An 18,653-nucleotide genomic window follows, 5' to 3' on the forward strand; every position below is an offset into this window, starting at 1 on the left:
TGATCAAGTGGGACTTATCCCAGGGATGCAAGGATACATCAACATACAGAAATCAATAAATATGATACATCACATTAACAGAATGAAAAATAAAAATCATATGGTCATCTCAATAGATGCAGAAGAAGCATTTGATAAAATACATCCTTTCAATATAAAAAAAAAAAAGGCTCAACAAATTGGGTATAAAAGAAATGTTCCTCAACATAATAAAGGCCATAAATGAAAAGCTTACAGCTAACATCAAACTCAATGGTAAATTTAAGATCCTCTTCTCTATGTTCAGGAACAAAAAAGGGATGCTCACTGTTGCCATTTCTATTCAGCATTGTACTGGAAGTCCTACCTAGAGCAGTTAGGCAAGAAAAAGGAATAAAAGGCATCCATATCAGAAAAAAAAGGAGTAAAATTATTGCTGATGACAAGATCTTACATACAGAAAATCCTAAATACACCACTTAAAAACTGTTAGAAGTAATAAATGCATTCAGTAAAGGTTCAGGATACAAAGTCAATATACAGAAATTGGTTGCATCTCTAAACCCTAACAAAAAGTTATCTGAAAAAGAAATTAAGAAAGCAATCCCATTTGCAATAGCAGTTAAATCAGTGAGATATTTAGAAATCAATTTAACAAAGGAGGAAAAAATATCTGAAAAATGAAAACTCTGAGATACTCATGAAATAGATTAAAGAAGACACAAATAACTGAAGAGATATCCCATGTTCTTGAATTGGAAAAACTCACAGTGTGAAAATATCCATAATGCTACCCAAAGATACCTACAGATTCAAAGCAATTCTAATCAAAATCCCAATGGCATTTCTCACAAAAATAGAAAAAATGTATCCTAAAATGTGTTGGTAACTACAAAATACCATGAATAGCCAAAGCAATCCTGAGAAAGAACAAAACTAGAGGCGATACACCACCTGATTTCAATCTATATTACAAAGCTATAGCGATCAAAACAGCATGGCGCTGGCATAAAAAAAGGCACATAAACTAGTGGAACAGAATAGAGTCCAGACATACACCTATACATGTATGGTCAAATAAGTTTTCACAAGGGTGACAAAAATACACAATGGGAAAAGGAGGGTCTCTTACTTGGTGTTTGGAAAACTAGATATCCATATGTTAAAGAATGAAACTGGACCCCTATCTAACACAACTCACGAAAAATAACTTGAAATGGGTCAAAGATTTAAATGAAAGAACAGAATCTGTAAAACTTCTAGAAGAACACATAGGGGAAAAGATCCCTAACATTAGCCATGGCAGTGATTTCTTGGAAAAGGTACCAAAAGCACAGGCAACAAAAACTAAAATAAGCAAGCAGGACTACATTAAACTAAAGAGCTTCTGTATGGCAAAGGAAACAATCAAATTGAAAAGGCGACCCAAATAAACATTTTTCTAAAGAAGACATACAATTGGTCAATGGGTAATATGAAAACATGATCAATATCACTAATCATCTGGGAAATGCAGATCAAAACCACAATGAGATATCACCTCACACCTGTTAGGATGGCTATCACTAAAAAGACAAAAGATAGTAAATGCTGGCAAGGATGTGGAAAAAGGGAGCCCTTATACATTGTTCATACAACTATAAAATGGTACAGCTATTACAGAAGACAGTATGGCGGTTCCTAAAAAAGTAAAAATTGATCCACCATATGATCCAGTAATCCTACTCCTGAGCATACATCTAAAGGAATTGAAGTCAGTATCTGGAAGAGATATCTGCACATTCCAGTTCATAGCAGCATTATTCACAATAGCCAAAATATGGAATCAACCTAAATGTCCAACAGGGGATAAATGGATAAAGGAGATCACACACACAGAGTGGAATATTATCAGTCATGAGAAAGAAGGAAATCCTGCCATCTGTATGACATGGATGGACTTTGAGAGTATCATGTTAAGTGAGATAAGTCAGAGAAAAAAATGCTGTATGACATCACTTACATGTGGAATTTAAAAATGCTAAACTCATGGAAACCAAAAGTGGAGTGGTGATTACCAGGGTCTGAAGGCTGGGAACATTAGGCAGATGTTCTTAAAGGGCACAAACTTACAATATGTACATATGTAAGTTCTGAAGATCTACTGCACAGCACAGTCAACAATACCGTAATATATACTTCAAAGCTGCTAAGAGATTAAATCTTAATTGTTCTCACCACAAAAAGGAAATAACATACATGTGGCATGATAGTGATGTTAAGTAACCCTAAGGTGATAATCATCTTATAAATGTAACAAACCAACATCGCTGTGCAACTTAAACCTACACAATGCTATATGTCAATTATATCTCAATAGAAAAATGCATAGGAGGTCCTCAGAAAACATTTGTTGAATGAATGCATGTTTAAATCAAGGCTTCACAAAATTTAAAAGCAGTTTCTCTTGACAAAAGGTTGGAGATTCCTAATATGAACAAACCGTGACAGTGTGAAGGTGCCCTTCAGGTCAGTCCTTCACTCCATACTGCTTGACAGCCGACCTTGATCCAGACAGCTTGAATGGTGCTGGAGACGTCACAGTGAGTGACACTCAGCTGAGTATTGTCCTCAGGTCAGGTTACAAACTGATGCTGTTTATCCTTACTCCTACCCCCTAGGCCAATAAACTTCAAATTCATATTCAAACCCTAGAGAACAAGGACCCCTGTGGCACAGAGACAAGAATTGCTACTTTCTTCTGTCCTAAACTATGTGAAAAATTCAGAACTGCAGCAGTAACTGAAGTAGCATTTCAGTCTGGAATGTAAAGCACATCCTCCTTTTAGGCGTCTAAGCCTCATTTCCCCTGCTCATTCCTGCTTCCTCCCCTCCCTCTGCCCTCATTGTGCCCCACCCAACTGCACTGAAAAGACAGATCGCCTTATTGTGATTCCTTTTCACTGTTTACACTTCTCATCCCAGGAGTCCAGAAACTACATCAGGAATGACATACCCTTGGCAGACAGAGCAGGAGTTTTACTTGCTTAGGTTCAAAACAATTTTACAGCTTTGACTTTTCCTGAAGTTAATTAGAGTTAGATATCAAAAGCACAGAAATCTTTCGCTTTTACTCAATTAATAAAATGCTTCAACACAATACACGTAAGTCTTCAGTCTACTGCGCTGTCTCTTCACAATATTATTTGTCAGAAGGTTCTATTGCCAAGTTCCTCTAATTCTCATACTTCAACATTATCTTTAAATAAACAGACATCTGGGTATAAAGAATACTTGCTCTCTAAAAAATGAACAATTACAAAGTTAAAGTTAGATCTTGAACCATTTCCACAAATCATTTTGTTTTTACTTGGAAATTTGTTCCTTGGTGCTAAATCTTTTTGTCAACTCCCAACAGGGGTTCCTGACCTAGATCAATGTGCTGTAGGACTGGCCAGTTAGTGTGTTTCTCTTCCAACGAAAGCCTCACATCCCATGTCTTATTCCCTCAGCGTCCTGCTTTCTACTTTCTAATGTGACAATTAATGTAATAATCAAATATGCATGAACACATTACCTTATGGGCATGGCTAAATGTCTTACTGGTTTCAAGAGATGTGCACAATGTCACAGGACTTCTACCCCATGTGCCATTTGTAGACTAGAACTGGGTATTTCAGGCACACAGCAGTCACTGGGGAGATGTTTCTCTTCAGATGTGCTTTATGATGTTCGTCTTCTAGATGGAGGCACAAACAACACATACAGTTTTACAATTTTAAAGTGTTATTTACTGACTTGTCCACCTTTATCTGGTAACTTGGTATCATACAGGTAAAAATCTACATACAGTTTCTCAAATTAATAAACAATTACCCTGAAAAGGAAGGTATCATTCAGATGTGTGTGAAAATATCCTTCAAATAAAAGGTTTGAAATAAAATGAAATTGTGCTTGACACTGCCCCATTGTGACAACAGAGCAGAACTTAATTTACAATACTTTCTAGTGTTGTCCTTATGACAACATGTACAGCTTGGCAAAGGCTGCCTTTGAGGGTTAAAAATCTAGTTAGTGAAAAAGCTCAAGTCAGAATAGTGGTACAGCTGGGTGAGTACCTTTTCAAAAGTTCGTTATTCGTTATTCATTCCACTATCACATGCCTGTGTGTGTGTGCGTGCACACACGTGCATGCAAGCACATTACATGGAGTAGGAGAACAGCATTGACATCCTTGGTAGGAAAGGTAATTTTGAAAGGTTTTCACCCAGAGTTAACTGCACTATGAGATTATCATTCCAATCTCATCTTCCAACCTTTCCACATTTTTTCTTCTCTAAAATGCAAATAAATCACCATACACTTTGTACTGACAGATTCTTTGCTTAATCAAACTTCGGTCAGACTCCTGAACCTTCTCATAGGCCCTCTGTACATGCCCTTCTAAAATCGAGTTTCAAAAGAACTCTGTTAAATCAGTTTAACCAGAACCCACATCCTCAGTACCTGATCACCCTCAATATCTAATCACCCTCAATATCTAATCAGATTCCTCATCCTCCAGGGGAGCGTCTGATCATTCTGGCCTGATTAGCAAGAATCCTGTTAAGTCAGTTTAGCTAGATTCCCTCGTCCCTCATGTTTCGACTTAGCAATGTTCCACCCACTGACCCCACCCCACTCGTTCACTAAAAAAATCTCCATTTTTCCTTGCAGTATTCAGAATTGAGCCCAGATCTATGCTGACATCTCCTTACCCCTACTGCAACAGATCTGAATAAAATCTATTTTTGTTTTTACCGATTCAACTACTGTCCAGCTCTGGTTTTTCTCTGACAGCACCTAAACCATTATTAGTTTACACCCATAGTAAGCCATTAGTTATTATCCCTACTAGATGGTTAAGACAGGACATGGGGTAGATTGTGTGTGTGTATGTGTGTTGGAGGTCACAGGAACAAAGGAATTATACAACTGGGGAGGAACTCCAACAAGGGCAATTAAGACAAACCATCTACTGTGTAATTTTGCTCACAAAGACTACTGAATATTTGATTCAGCGTCATCTCAGATGTCATAAACATTTCCTCGAGATCCACCAATAATTTTTCAGAAATCTCCTATTTCAGAATGCTAATAAACAGGAAAATCCTATTTTATGTTTTTCTTTTACTATTATACCAATTGAGAAAACTGAGGATATAAAACTTAGAGAAAGGGGAGAGGAGCATTTAAAAAATAAAGTATTTCTCTCTGTTTAATTATAAATGGATTTCCTTCACTTCAGTTTATTTAAAAGCAAATATAATTTAATTAAATATAATTTTTATTAAAGCAAATATCAGTAAAAAGAAAGTTAATACTCTCCCTTATGAAACCCATTTTTAGAACATGTTCTTCCATTGATACATCAGTGATGAATGTAATTTTCTGTCGGACAAGGGTATTAAATGAATATTTCATCAAAGTGTTACATGTAGATTTACTCTTTCAAAAGTCAGTCTTTCTAAGTGATCTGAGAAGGCTATATGCTGTATGATTCCAACTATATGATATTCTGGAAAAGGCAAAACTATTAAGACAATAAATGATCAGTGGTAGCCAGGCAGGCGTGATGAATAGGCAGAGCAAAGATTTTTAAGGAAGGGAAAATACTCTGTATGATATTATACTGATGGATATAAGTTATTACACATTTGTCTAAACCCACTGAATGTACAACAAGAGTGACCTCTTAGGTAAACTACACACTTTGGGTGATTATGACTGATGTGTCAGTATAGGTTCATCCTTGGTAAAACCGTCTACTTTGGTGTGTCGTGTTGATAATGGAGAGGCTACCCATGTGTGGGCGCAGAGGGTGTCTGGGAAGTCTCCTCACCTTCTTCTCAATTTTATTGTATGCCTAAATCTGCTCTAAAAAATTAAGTCTTAAAAAATTTTTTAAAGTTCATCTTTCCTCTGAGCTTACATTGTTTCCTCAAATTTTCCTTTCCAAAATGAAAGTTACTAAAAATTATCCAATGATACTTGATTGTACACAATTGCCTGAATGAGAGAAGATTAAATAGTCAATTCTCTTCCTGAAAAATCAGCCTCAGACATTGTGATTTTTACCAAAGCCTTTCATCATTATCCACATGCAACCTTCTTGACAGTATAACAATTTATCCTGAAACGCCTCCTTCACCTCTGGGTAAGGCAAATTGACTATAATATCTGAGAGACGTCTGTGAAGAACAGCAGAAAGACTGGCTCTACTTCTGAGCTAACAACAATGAAAAACAGTAATTGCTCTCATTGAACCAATTTCATTTCCTAGAAAATTCCATTCATCATAATCATAGATAATCTGGCTTCTATTCCTTTTAGGTCAAATAAAGTGAATCAAATTAAAGGCAAATATATTCTTAATGTTTGAAAACTATAACCCTTATTTTCTAAACTACAAGAAGCCAAATTTAATAACAGACAAAGGCAACTCAATTCCATCCTCAAATCAAAAAAATATATGAAACAAAACAATTTATTTGTGGTACACAACTAAAGTCATCTTTAGCATTTTTTTCTAACATTAATATAAAAAGTCTTTTTAACTCCAAAATATCTGACCATCATCATTCCTCTTTTCCTCTAGGCTAATTAACAGATTTAAGATATACTGTGTGCACAGACTCTATAAACAAATAACTAGTTACTGTCACATGATCCCTTATTTAATTCCAAATCCTGTGACTCAAACCCCCATTCTTTCTCGGTCCAACACTTAGATGTTCACCAAATGACCTCCTGTATGAAATTCTCCTTTCTTTCAGTCTCAGAGGACTTGGGGAAGTAGAGAAAGACAGATAAAGGCAGCCAGCTGACTCACCAGCTCCGTCTTCTGCACCAGTCCAGACTCTTTCTATTATCATTAAATCTGGAGCTATCGCAGTCTTCCAATTCACATATTGGTAAGGACTAACACTACTGGGAAACTTATTTTTTTAATCAAAACGTTACCTTTTGATGTTTCATTCAAGGGAAATAAAACTGAAGAGTTCTTTAAAGCCATGGGAAAGGCAAATTAAGCCCCTCTCCTGCACCTCTTCCTCTGCCTCACTGTTTTGTTTTCCTTCCTTCTTTCTTAAATATTCTCCATATCCTTTCTCTTTCATTTTTCTCTTAAGATGGGTTGAAGATGAGGAGTAGAGAGCAAAGATGGAAGAAGATAGGTAAAGAAATATTGATGCCTTTTGTGTCTGGCTTACTTCCCTTAGAAGAATGCCTTTAACTTTCATCCAAGGTGCAGTATGTACCAAAACTTCATTCATTTTTGTATATCACATTGCCCATATCTTTTCCCTTGATAAATCACATTTTTGCTGGCGAGAATTCTACCACTGAACCACCAACGCAACTGATAAATCACATTTTGTATAAATTACTATTATTACCACCACTAGCTAATTAGTAAGTGCTTACTTTGTGCCAGGAAATTTTCTAAGTGTTTTTTGTACATATTAATTAATTTGATCCTCACAACAATACATGAAGTAGAGATTATTATTATACTCAACTTGTAGATAAGTAAAATGCACAGAGAGGTTAAGTAACTTGCACAAAAGTAGTAAGGTTGTGCAATGATAGGTTAACTATTCAAAACCATATAATATAGCTATCCACAGTGTTAGCCACATTTCATTTATATGATGTTTGTTGTTAAGTGTTGTTATCAACTCCATGAAATATTGACTAAATATCTATATATCTCTTTTCTTAGTTTCTCAAGCCTTAATGGGAGTGATGCTTATGGGTTAGACTGTTAAGATGGTGAGACTGTAGGTGACAAAGAAAGAATATACTAACACAGAGATTCAAAACAGGATTTTTAAGAAGGTGGCTGGCTCATAGTAATGAGGGCACAAAGAGAAGAGTTTTAGGAAGGAAATAAATAATTTGCTCTTTACTCTTAATTTTGAGAATTGTCTTATGTAACTAAAAATTGTTTCAATTCTAAAAATTATAAACTCTTAAAAGTCTGTTCCAAGTCTAAGCCAACACAATTAAAAGGCTTGTAAAATGCATAAAAAACTGTCCTTACTCTTCTCTACTAAATGTAACAAAAGCAAAAACAGAATATAAGACTACTAATATATCTCCAACTTCCCTGTTTTAGAAAATCAAATACATTCGTGGCGAAAATGTTTGGTCGTCATAAGGAAATTTAGCCTAATTAAAAATTTTTTCTCTCTCTTTTTCTTTCCATCATACATTAGAGGTGCTTCAACTTATCTAACTTGATAGGACAGTATTTTGCATGTTTATTTTAGATATGCCTTATAAAAACTGCCAAAGGTACAAAACAATGAAGTTTCAGATCTGTGGAGAAACAAAACCATGAAAGGCTTGTTAGTGCGTTTGCAGATTACACCAGTTAGAAACAATGAGGTTATACTGGATAAACGAAAATTGGGTTAAACATCAGGAAATAATTTCTTATAAAAACAGCAATTAGAATATGTAAGAACAATTCAAAGGAAGTTACTGGACATCCATGATTAGAACCACACATAGGAAAACAGTTAAAATATTTGTAGTTATACCTCAGAAAATATATTCTATGTGTTGGGGACATGCAGGTAGATAACTTTCTATTCTTTTTTCAAATTATCTATTTACTCCAGATGCTTTTCTTAGTTTATCTCTGCGTTATAGCTATTTTCTTTTAACTTTACTTTTCCCTCTTAAACATACCATGTCAAAGGCTCTCACTCAAATATTTTCTTCTAGAAAAAAAAAACAGATTACTTGGTCTGATTGTTCCTGTGGTGTCCCAGGGTACTATTTTTTTTATAACACAAAGCAATAGCTGTGTAAAACTAACAGAAATGACTGCTTACACTAGCATCACTAGGAAGACTTCAGAATCTATAGGAAACTAAAAAAAAAAAAAATTCCCTGATGATGTGTGTGTGTGTGTGTGTGTGTGAGTGAGTGTGGAAATTTCTCCATCAGTATAAATGGTGAGAAAAAACAACTGTGAACATTCAGTGCTTATCTAGCCAGTTTCAAAGATACTTATTTACCCATATAGCAAAAGAATTTCACATTTGGAGAACAGATCATAAAGATTTTCACTGGAAAAAACATAAACCCTCTAAAAAATAATGCACATAATTTAATCACCCTAGATGTCTCTCCATAGGCAAAATGATCATTCCATAAGTCTTGGAAGAATTACAACTGTCTTTCAAGGATTTATTATTGTGCCCATACTATTGTTGTCTTTTCGTAAGTCCAGCATATTCACCTGGTACTATTTATCACACCCCGCCCTTGGTCTTTCTCATTTATTGAGTGGGAATAAATTATTCTTTATAGGATACCCAGGACACTCATTAACACTTATTCATATTCAATTTTCCTCAGTAAGGACACAAACACTGTAATAAATATCACATTTTGAGCTCATAGTTTTCTGGCAAAGCCATCACTACTTCAAACAAAAATTAACATTAAATATTTGGTCTTTCAAAAAAGCCAACATAAAAGTCCTGATTAGAACATTACCCTAAAAAACAGGATGGGGTAGCAGAAATAGGGGGAAAATGTGTTTTATTAGAGACAAACTGTTTCCATTCATGAAAGCTAATTTTTCTGCTAGTTGTATTTTGTATTTTTACCATAACTTCAACAAACTTTATTTTAAAGCAAAAAAAAAAAAAAATCTGAAATGCCAATTTTGCAAAAATCCTAAGAATACTTACCTGTTTTTTTCCTGTTTTTCCTAAATTGCTGCATTTTAGTTTCAAAAACACTAAATATTTTTCTACTTTCAAAGTAAAATAATGCATTCCAAAACAATTTAGCAGCTCTAGATTTCCATCTTGGCAATCAGTGCTACTTGCCAGACCAGCCCCTGTGCAAATAAAGCATGGCCAGAATAACCAGAACTGTGCATCCTCCTTGAAATACAACATGTTTTATGACTCGATATGGGAAACCTTATGCCTTCAGCACAGTTTATAATGAAAAATGTGCAAAAAGAACTAGTCTTGTGAAGAAAAGCAGTAATAGTTCCCTTGATTCTAGGCTTACAAATGCAATGATGGATCTAGCCTCCAATATCAGAGTGATTTTTTAGGGGCAGGTGAAGAGGAGTGATGTTTTGAGGAGGCTTGTGGGAGGAGATACGAGAGGAATAAAAAGAGTGGATGAGTCTCAGTGACCACTTTCAGTAAGACCTACAACAACTTACTCACAGAAGAGTCTCTAAGTCCACCTCATCAACACGATTCTCGACATTTCAAAAGATGATTACTGACTCCTCAAACAGGGGCTACTCATTATTCAGAGCTGGAGATGAAACCAAAAGCTTATTCTATTCACCCTGTGGTAAAAAGCATTTCAAATGGCCAAGGAACCTTTCAAATAAAGAGGAAAATTGGTAAGTTTGTTGCCGCTGCTGCTACAGCTGGTGTTTTCACTTAGATTGAAACGATCGGCTGTCAGAGATCAATATCTTCACTCCCTTTAAAAACAACTTTTTCTTGTCTTGCCCTGAAACTATAAGAAAACATGGCTTATTTTTAAATGAACTGCTCTTTGAGAGCTAAGCATATATCTATCATGACTTTCCTATTCAGAGATGGTGTTCACAATTTTGTCATTCTCCATGTGTCCTGGATGCACAATTTATCTGAAAATATCATGTAAATTTTACCAGAGAGCACTTTTAATTTGCTGCTGGTAAAATCTGTCACTTCAGCTCTGTATCCCTGCTTCATGCACCAATACACCTTTGCAACCCTTCTGCTAAAGGTTTGCTCACAATATAGTGCTAACTCGTTTAACAACAGCAGGTTGTTCTATTATAAAATAAAAGAACGTGACTTATAGCAGCCTAACTAATTTGTACTCAGAGAATAAGACACTAGCCTAAACTACATTTGATTTACTCTACTCTTCAGAATTGCCTGGTTCTGACACTCAAAAGGGGAAATGTGGGTCCCTCCTAATCTCAAGGTCTCTAAGATAGCCTAATTCTGAACTTCAAAGATGTCAAAATAATTTTGGATCTAGTGTTAACAATACTTGGAATGGGACTTGGACGAGGAGTCCTCAGGGTTTCTGGATATCCACAGTAGATCCAAAAATAAACCAAATTTTTTATGGAAAAAAAATTAAGCCAAATTTGCCCTCCAGAAATTCCCCTCATAGAAATCACCAACCTTAACAGGATAGTTTTTCTCTGATAGAAGACCTCTTGATAATGGAGTATGTTTGACACAGTTTGTCATAGAGACCCATTTATTGTGTTTATTTAGGAAATCAACATCTTCTCATTGCTAAAGCCATGGCCCTTTCATTCTTCCCCTTCCCTACAACTTCTTCAATGTTTCAAAAAACTGTATCCTTGTTTCTGAAGCTCTTCTACCAATTGTTCTCTTTAATACTCCGATAACTGCATGCTCCCCTACATCCACTCCTTAAAATAAACAAACTTTGTAACTCTTTTTCCTGAATTCACTTAACCCAAGTGATTCTGAAGACTCAGTTTGGTGCCCTCTGCTTTTCTGGCAATATGCTCCTTCCTTGAGACGGCTTATGCATTCTGCTGTAAGACTTCTTGGCATGTCATTCAGAAGTTCCAACCCATCTCACCACTCTGTCCACCTCTAATATCAGTGAGATCATCTAGTTGGGATCACATCCAATTCAACCTATGAAAATTCCTGGATTTTTTCCACTTTAATGACCCTATTTATATTGAACACATTCCCATTCATCTTTCATCTACCTACCAAAACGTTTACTTTCTAGTCCTAACATATATCTCACCCCCTTTGTAGAGCTATCCTTAGCTGAAAGTTATTTATATTTTCTATTTCTCTCATACACTTTTCTAAATAACCATTGCACCTACTGTGTCTATCCTTCATTTGCTAAATAGCATTTGCTTATACATTTTTTTTTTAGTTTGAGAGATAACTGACACACAATAAACTATACATATTTAAGTTGTAGTAACTGATAAGTTTTGGCATATGTATGCACTTGTGAAACTATCACCAGTGCACAATCAAGACAATGAACATATCTATCATCTTTAAAAGTTTTCTGATCTTTTATGTAATCTCTCCTTCCCATCCTTTCTGGCCAGTGCACACCCCACCCTTTCCCCAGAGAAGTAATGACCTGATTTTTATCACTGTGTATTAATTTTCTAGAATTTTATACAAATTGAATCATATACTATATACATTTTTATTCTGGCTCCTTCCACTCAGTGTAATTACTGTGACATTCACTTATGTTGTAGCATGTATCAATGGTCCATTTCCTTGTATTGCTTAGTAATTCCACTGTAAGGATGTATCAAAATTTGTTTATCCATTTACTTGTTAATGTCCATTCAGTGTGTTTTCAGTTTATGCTCTTTCAGTTGAAACTGTCGTGAACATGTGTGTACCAGTCTTTTATGGATACATGCTTCCACCTCTCTTGGGCAAATATTTATATATGAAAATATGGCAAAGTCATGAGTAGAAATATGTTTGACTTTTTAAGAGTCTGACAAACTGCATTCCAAAATGGCTGCACCCTTAGCATTCCTACCAACAGGGTGTGGGGATTCCAGTTGCTCCACATTCTCATCAACACTTGCTATGGTCAATCTTTTTAATTGTAGTCATTCTAATAGGCATGTCACTATTGGGACCAGGTACTATTTCTGGCCCTGTATAAGTATCAGGCACTGTTACCGCTACCTTTTGGCATATTTATTTTACTAGCCTCAGATAGTTTCCTCACAAAAATTTGCTACTTTGTTCTCAGCTGAATACCTAAGGGAGATCCTCTGTAGATCACTCGGGTTCTCTCTTTGTGTGCAGCTATTTTCCAGCATTGTGTTCTGCAATCTCTAGCTGTTGTTGTCTTCCCAGATTCTCAACTCTGTCTCTTCATTATAGAAAGCCAACTAGGCTCCACCTGAATTTCCCCTGCATGCATCAAGACTTGGAAACTCTCAAGGCACTAAAACTGAGGACATTTTAAGGCTCACCTAATTTGTTCTCAAACTTTTAGGGTCAGTTCTTTAGGTTCTTTAGTGGATGATGTCCAGTGTCTTGAAAATGGGTGTTTCATCTATTTTGTCTGTTTTTATGCTGTTTCAGGGGGAAGGGCAAATCTGGTTCTTCAAATAGGATTTGTTTACATTCTTAATTATGGATTTTGCTATGATTTATGCTTTAAACTAGCTGTAAACTTCTACCACGTGCAGATGATTCTTACATCTTTGTATTCCTCATACTCTGAAGATTTTGGCTGTCTAGGCATCTCAGAGGACTTATTAGAAGGCGTTTCTGTACCTCTACTTGCCCCTTTACTCAGGATTACAGAGTAACTTCAGACATTAAACAAACCTAATCAGCTGCTTTACCAAGGGAAACAGTTTAACCATGTAGGTCTGTTGTTTCTGACTTGAATACAAAGAAAAACAATCAGGTGCCTGGCCGGGACTTCCTGTGTGTCCACAGCATAGGAATAGTGTCGCTGGGTCCCTACAGCAGGCATCTGTGTTTGAGATCCTGCATAATGGCCACTAGACAGAGGCTGACCTGAAGGAGGGTGTTATCTCAGACCCCTGAGAACCCCAAAACTTCTAAGTTCTTCAGAGTTAAGAACTTGTCTTTCCACCATTCCACCTGGGAAGACCAGGGCCCAGGGGAGACAATGTCAGTCCACTTCTATTGGAGGAAACATTGCACTGCAACTGCTTTAAATAATGCAAGCCCTGCCCCATCCCAGTGCCTGGTGCGTTCAGAGGATCTTCCTTAGAAAATCCTATAAAACAGCTTGAGAATTCTCAGGAAGCCTAGCAATGGTGCAGGTACACTTTAAGAAAAATAAGGCAACAAGCCATCTTCATGTCTATGTTCTGCTGACGAGGTCTGATGCTTCCCAGATCATAACTGCACAGGTATAATCAATGTTGCTAAAGAATCTACAACTAACCACAGCAACCTATAAAAGATCCATGAAAATGACTTTGGATATTTCTCAAGCCGAGAAAAAATGGTTATTTTCTTTCTGATTCTTCGCTTTTAACCCTTAACCCTGTGTCAAGAATGTTTGGATTGACGATACAGTGAGATGGCTTGTCTAGATTGACTTTGGTTCCATTACAGGATGCTGCCTCTTGGATTGTTCACTTTAATTACATATTACAGAAAAGCAAATCCTCTGCCCCAGTACTTGTTGCAGACAATTAGGACACTGCACTCCAGGAAAAGATTGGAGATCCAGGCTCCTACTGATCAGGAGGGGGCACTAGAAGGAACAAAAGCAAATAAGGTGAATTCCATGAGCTTGATCATGACATGTGGGAAATTGCCTCAATGTGTCTGGGTGACTCCACCACTGCAGTGAAGAGATGTCATCCTGATATCTGTTTTTAAACTATTTGTCATTAAGAACCAGTTTTTTTAACCCCAATTGCATATCAGTACTTTTGTAAAATAAAATAAATAAGAATTACTCTTAATTCTGACTGGTAACAGTCTGTGGCCTAGTAATGGTCCAAGGAATCCACTTTGAATTTTACTTCTTCAGTAACTTTTTACACTCAAATGTTTATTAAATGTACTGGACAGTGCAACTACTAAGTTAATATCTTAATGTCTGTGTTCCTCAGTGAATTGTCTTTCCTGTATTCTAAAATATATCTTCTGGGAATCAGTCTCTTCATATTTCACAGTTGGCTTAACTCAGAATAGGAAAACTGAACTAATCACTTTTCCTTCCAAACAGGGTCTCACAATCAACCTGCCTATCTGTAGTTGACACCAGGAATATTTCAATCATTAGAGCCCAAAATTTCATTAAAAATTTATATCTACCTCCCCTTCAATATTTATAACTAATCACAGATTATTTCAGATTTTATCATCTTACTCTCCAATCCTACTGCACATCACCCACTACTTAACTCCAATCCTAACAGGCATACATCCTAGACCACTATTTCATTTTCCTTTTCCTAGTGTACAGCTGATATACATGACTTTCAAGGGTGCATGCAAAATTTTATCATTTTATGTAGCAATAGATAATGATTAAAAATATAGTACCTAGAACTAGAAAGCCTGGTTCTGAATTCAGTTCTCTATTTACTAGTTCTATGAACTTTGGAAAAGCTCTTTAACCTCTCTGCACAACAATTTTCTCATCCATAAACTGGAATTAATTATAGTAACCCTCTGATATGGTTATTCTGCAGATTAAATGAGTTAATATATTTAAAGCACTTAACTGTACCCGTAACTGTTATATGATCAATCAGTGCAGCTACGACAATTATGTCCTTTCCTATCCTTATTTCTCAGTTATTGCTAAAAGAGCCTATTATAAACTAACAAAATCCATTAGCTTCCACATTTAAAATATACAAACAGCCTATTTTTATTTATATGCCTTTGCACCAACTCTTCTTATATTTTCATCTTTCCTTGTGTGTGTATTTATCCTACTCCTCTTCAAACTACAGCTTAGTTCCCATCTCTTCCATGAATTCTTTCTAGGTTACTTTCACCCTCCCCAAGTTCTTCTAGAGCAACTAGAGACTATACTCAGAACTGATGCATCATCACCTAGGATTCAATGTTTTTTCATGTGTTATCATCTTTTTTTCCCTTGTATCAAGTTGATTTAACATAAGGAAGGATCATGACCTTCTCACCCAGACAGACAAATTTGAATTTCATCTCTGTAACTTCCCACCTGTATAACCTTGGCAACTATTTGACTTCTCAGAGTCTCAGTTTTTCTGCCTTTATTATTAAAACTATGCTGTTGATAACTCTCTAAAATGGCTTACACCAACATGAACACATCCCTTCTTCAACATGAGTTTAGAACTCTTGACGCTGGAAATCACGTCCCATATTTTTTCGGTATTCTCTATCCCTTACGGCAAATAGTGTATATGGAGTAATACTCAGGAAAAGTTAATTAGTTTGATGCTGTTTTAAAGAGGGTGCTGGAACATAACACTGTTTACCCAGAACTCTTCTACTTGTACAACTCAAGCGTTTATTGCTCTGTATTCCCGTGGTGCACCCTCTCTCACTGTGCTGCTAAGTAATGGAGTCTAGTAATCTCCTTATAATATACTAATCCTCACAGACTGTAATAATATAACAACTTCAAGAGACTTACACAGTGGAATTTGTGTCTAAGTGAACAAAACTTCTGAAGTGTTTTTAACTTGGAATATCTTTATTATTTGGAAGTTATACTGGCAGATTACCAAAAGAAACCCAAATTAATAAGGGTCTGAAGAAAAAGATTTTTAAGAAAAGAATATATTGTAGTCAAGAGAAAGCTGAGAGTGCGCTTAACAGCAGTAAATGGTTACCTGAAGTTAGGAACATTCTGTTTTCATGAGGGCAGATTGGTACAATGAGCATTTAGGTTAGGTTTTAGAAGAAACTTTTTAATAACAGTATTTCTGAGATTCCAGTTTGAGTAAACACTCAAAAGAAATTGGGAAATTTCTTAATCTAAATATTTTAAAAATATTTTATAATTGTTGAGTTTAGCACCAGACAGATGGTAAAAGAATGTTAGCTATTAAGTCAGGCACATCTGGGGATAGAAAACAGAGAAATATTTCAAGGTTCTTTTCACATAACCACTGCTACATATCAGTAAGTTAGTTTACAGGGGAAAAACACCAATGATGACAGCAATATAAACTTTATCCATAGTATAACAGAAGGTATGAAATCTGTTTGGAGGCTCAAGAATAATTTCTTTAGACATCTCATTTTTGAGATAGACACACTAGCATAAGGCAAACTGTAGATACACTACCTGCCTCCCAGAGAGGAGACGGTCTGACTACTTTTGACTGAAAATAGGCACATTTCAGCAGAGTGAAACGAGCAGGTGACTAGGTAGATGCTGGGACTGTAAGGAAATGTGAAAACTTCAGAGGAATCTATAAATGAATAAGAGCCAAAGGGAATCGTGGATCTGAACCAGAATGAAGGGAAGGGGAGATAAAAGCATTATAAGGACAGAGAGAAGAGGGAGGGTAAGAGAGAAGAGGAAAGGGGAGTGGAGCCCAGCATTGGTGGATTGTCACAAAAGATTCAGCCTGGAAAATTAAAGGCTTTATGTTCAGAAGAAGGAATAAAACATGAGAGGAACACTAGATAAGTACACAGAGTAACCCAGTGATTCACATCCACAATAACCAACAGGTAAGGAAACACAGATAAAGGTTAACTAACGAGGAAGGAAGAAATGAGTACACACTGAGAATGGAAGAGGCTGTTCTCATGCTCCACATTAAAACTTTTGCTGTGGTGTGGATTTCAGCAACATGACAAATTACAGCAATTCCATAGTTTTTCAAATGATACCCTTTTTTCTTTCCGAGAATAACTTATTTTTTTCATTTCAATTCAGCTTATCCCAAACTATCTTTCTCATTATCTTTGTGTATAAATGACTGCTCATTATTGTGTGGATAGTCATTGATAAAATGAGAATTCACAAACCTTATTGACAATATTCTTGTAAAATTTTAATAATCATTGTGTATTCTTACCTCTGTGATAATATCCCCCAAATGAACCCATTTTTAATGGTTGTGACTGAAAAATATATTTGGGAAGTAATTACACACTTAGAATAAACGTAGATACTTTAAAATGTTTAACTTCGTTAATGCCTTAATATTTATAATCTTTGCAATTCTTTGAATTTGCAGGTATTTTTAATAGGGAAACATGGAAACTACAAACTTACATTGACAAATTTTATTTTACCTGGTTTCATAATGCAAGGTCAAGTCATTTACATGACTATCCATTATAATAAATACATATATAAGAAGGTAACATAAGGTTATGTGTGATTAAAGTCTAAGAATTTCACTAAATTGATGTTTCCAATAAGCAATTGTCTCAGGAATTAAAAATATAACAAAAAATCCTACTTAAAAAATTATATGGCCTCAGTCCAAGAATATCATCATCCTAGATTGATTTAACACCGGTAAATTAATTAAACTAGCTATATAGGTTAATTATATACTATTTAAATTGAGTTGCATAAGACGATCCTTTAAATAAGTTTTAATGGCTTACATTTAGAGTTCTTTGAACATTTGCAAGAAAAATACCTGTAGTTTGACTATACTAATGCAATTAGGAAACTTTTGCCTTCGATTTGTTTTAATTGTAGTTGATTAGTATTGCAAAGTTATTTTAGAAATCATCAAAGAAAGGTTTAATTGAATTGTACTCCTTAAATTTATAAATGCATTTCACTTACAGTGACAGCAGCCAGGGAGTTAAAATCTAAGACTTATTCTCACTATAATAAAATAAAATGCTATAAACTTTTAATGATCTCAAGAAAATGCCTCCTTGAGGGTCCTATTCCCAAAAACTGCTGTGTCAAGGTTCTAAATATATGGTATACCATTTTATGATCTAGGATCACATACTTATTTTTTCCTATATGTAGCTATTTTAATTTTCCTATTATTTGTAACATGAGTTATATTCATGAACTCACATCTTGAAACTTCATCCTTAAATTCTAGAAGTCAGCATCTCCAGCTTTAACCTGGCATTCCCTAGAAATTTTAACATTGAACCACTGATCTTCTGGTTTCACTCATTCTAGTTTATCATCTC

General features: G+C 35.5%; 1 protein-coding gene across 6 annotated transcripts in view; it reads right to left on the minus strand.

Annotated features, from left to right (window-relative positions):
• The window catches only part of CCSER1 (coiled-coil serine rich protein 1), a 1,108,361-nt gene that overhangs the window by 1,058,374 nt on the left and 31,334 nt on the right, over window positions 1-18,653 (minus strand). Inside the window, exon 1 of one of the 6 annotated variants that reach the window (XM_074343875.1) lies at window positions 3,536-3,672. The exons of the other annotated variants lie outside the window; for them this stretch is intronic. The gene's annotated coding sequence lies outside the window, so the exon portion shown is untranslated. Of the gene's footprint in view, window positions 1-3,535; window positions 3,673-18,653 lie in introns of those variants that run through there. 6 annotated transcript variants of the gene reach the window in all.

The sequence above is a fragment of the Camelus bactrianus genome, chromosome 2 (assembly GCF_048773025.1).
Source record: "Camelus bactrianus isolate YW-2024 breed Bactrian camel chromosome 2, ASM4877302v1, whole genome shotgun sequence".
NCBI classification, from domain to species: Eukaryota; Metazoa; Chordata; class Mammalia; order Artiodactyla; family Camelidae; genus Camelus; species Camelus bactrianus.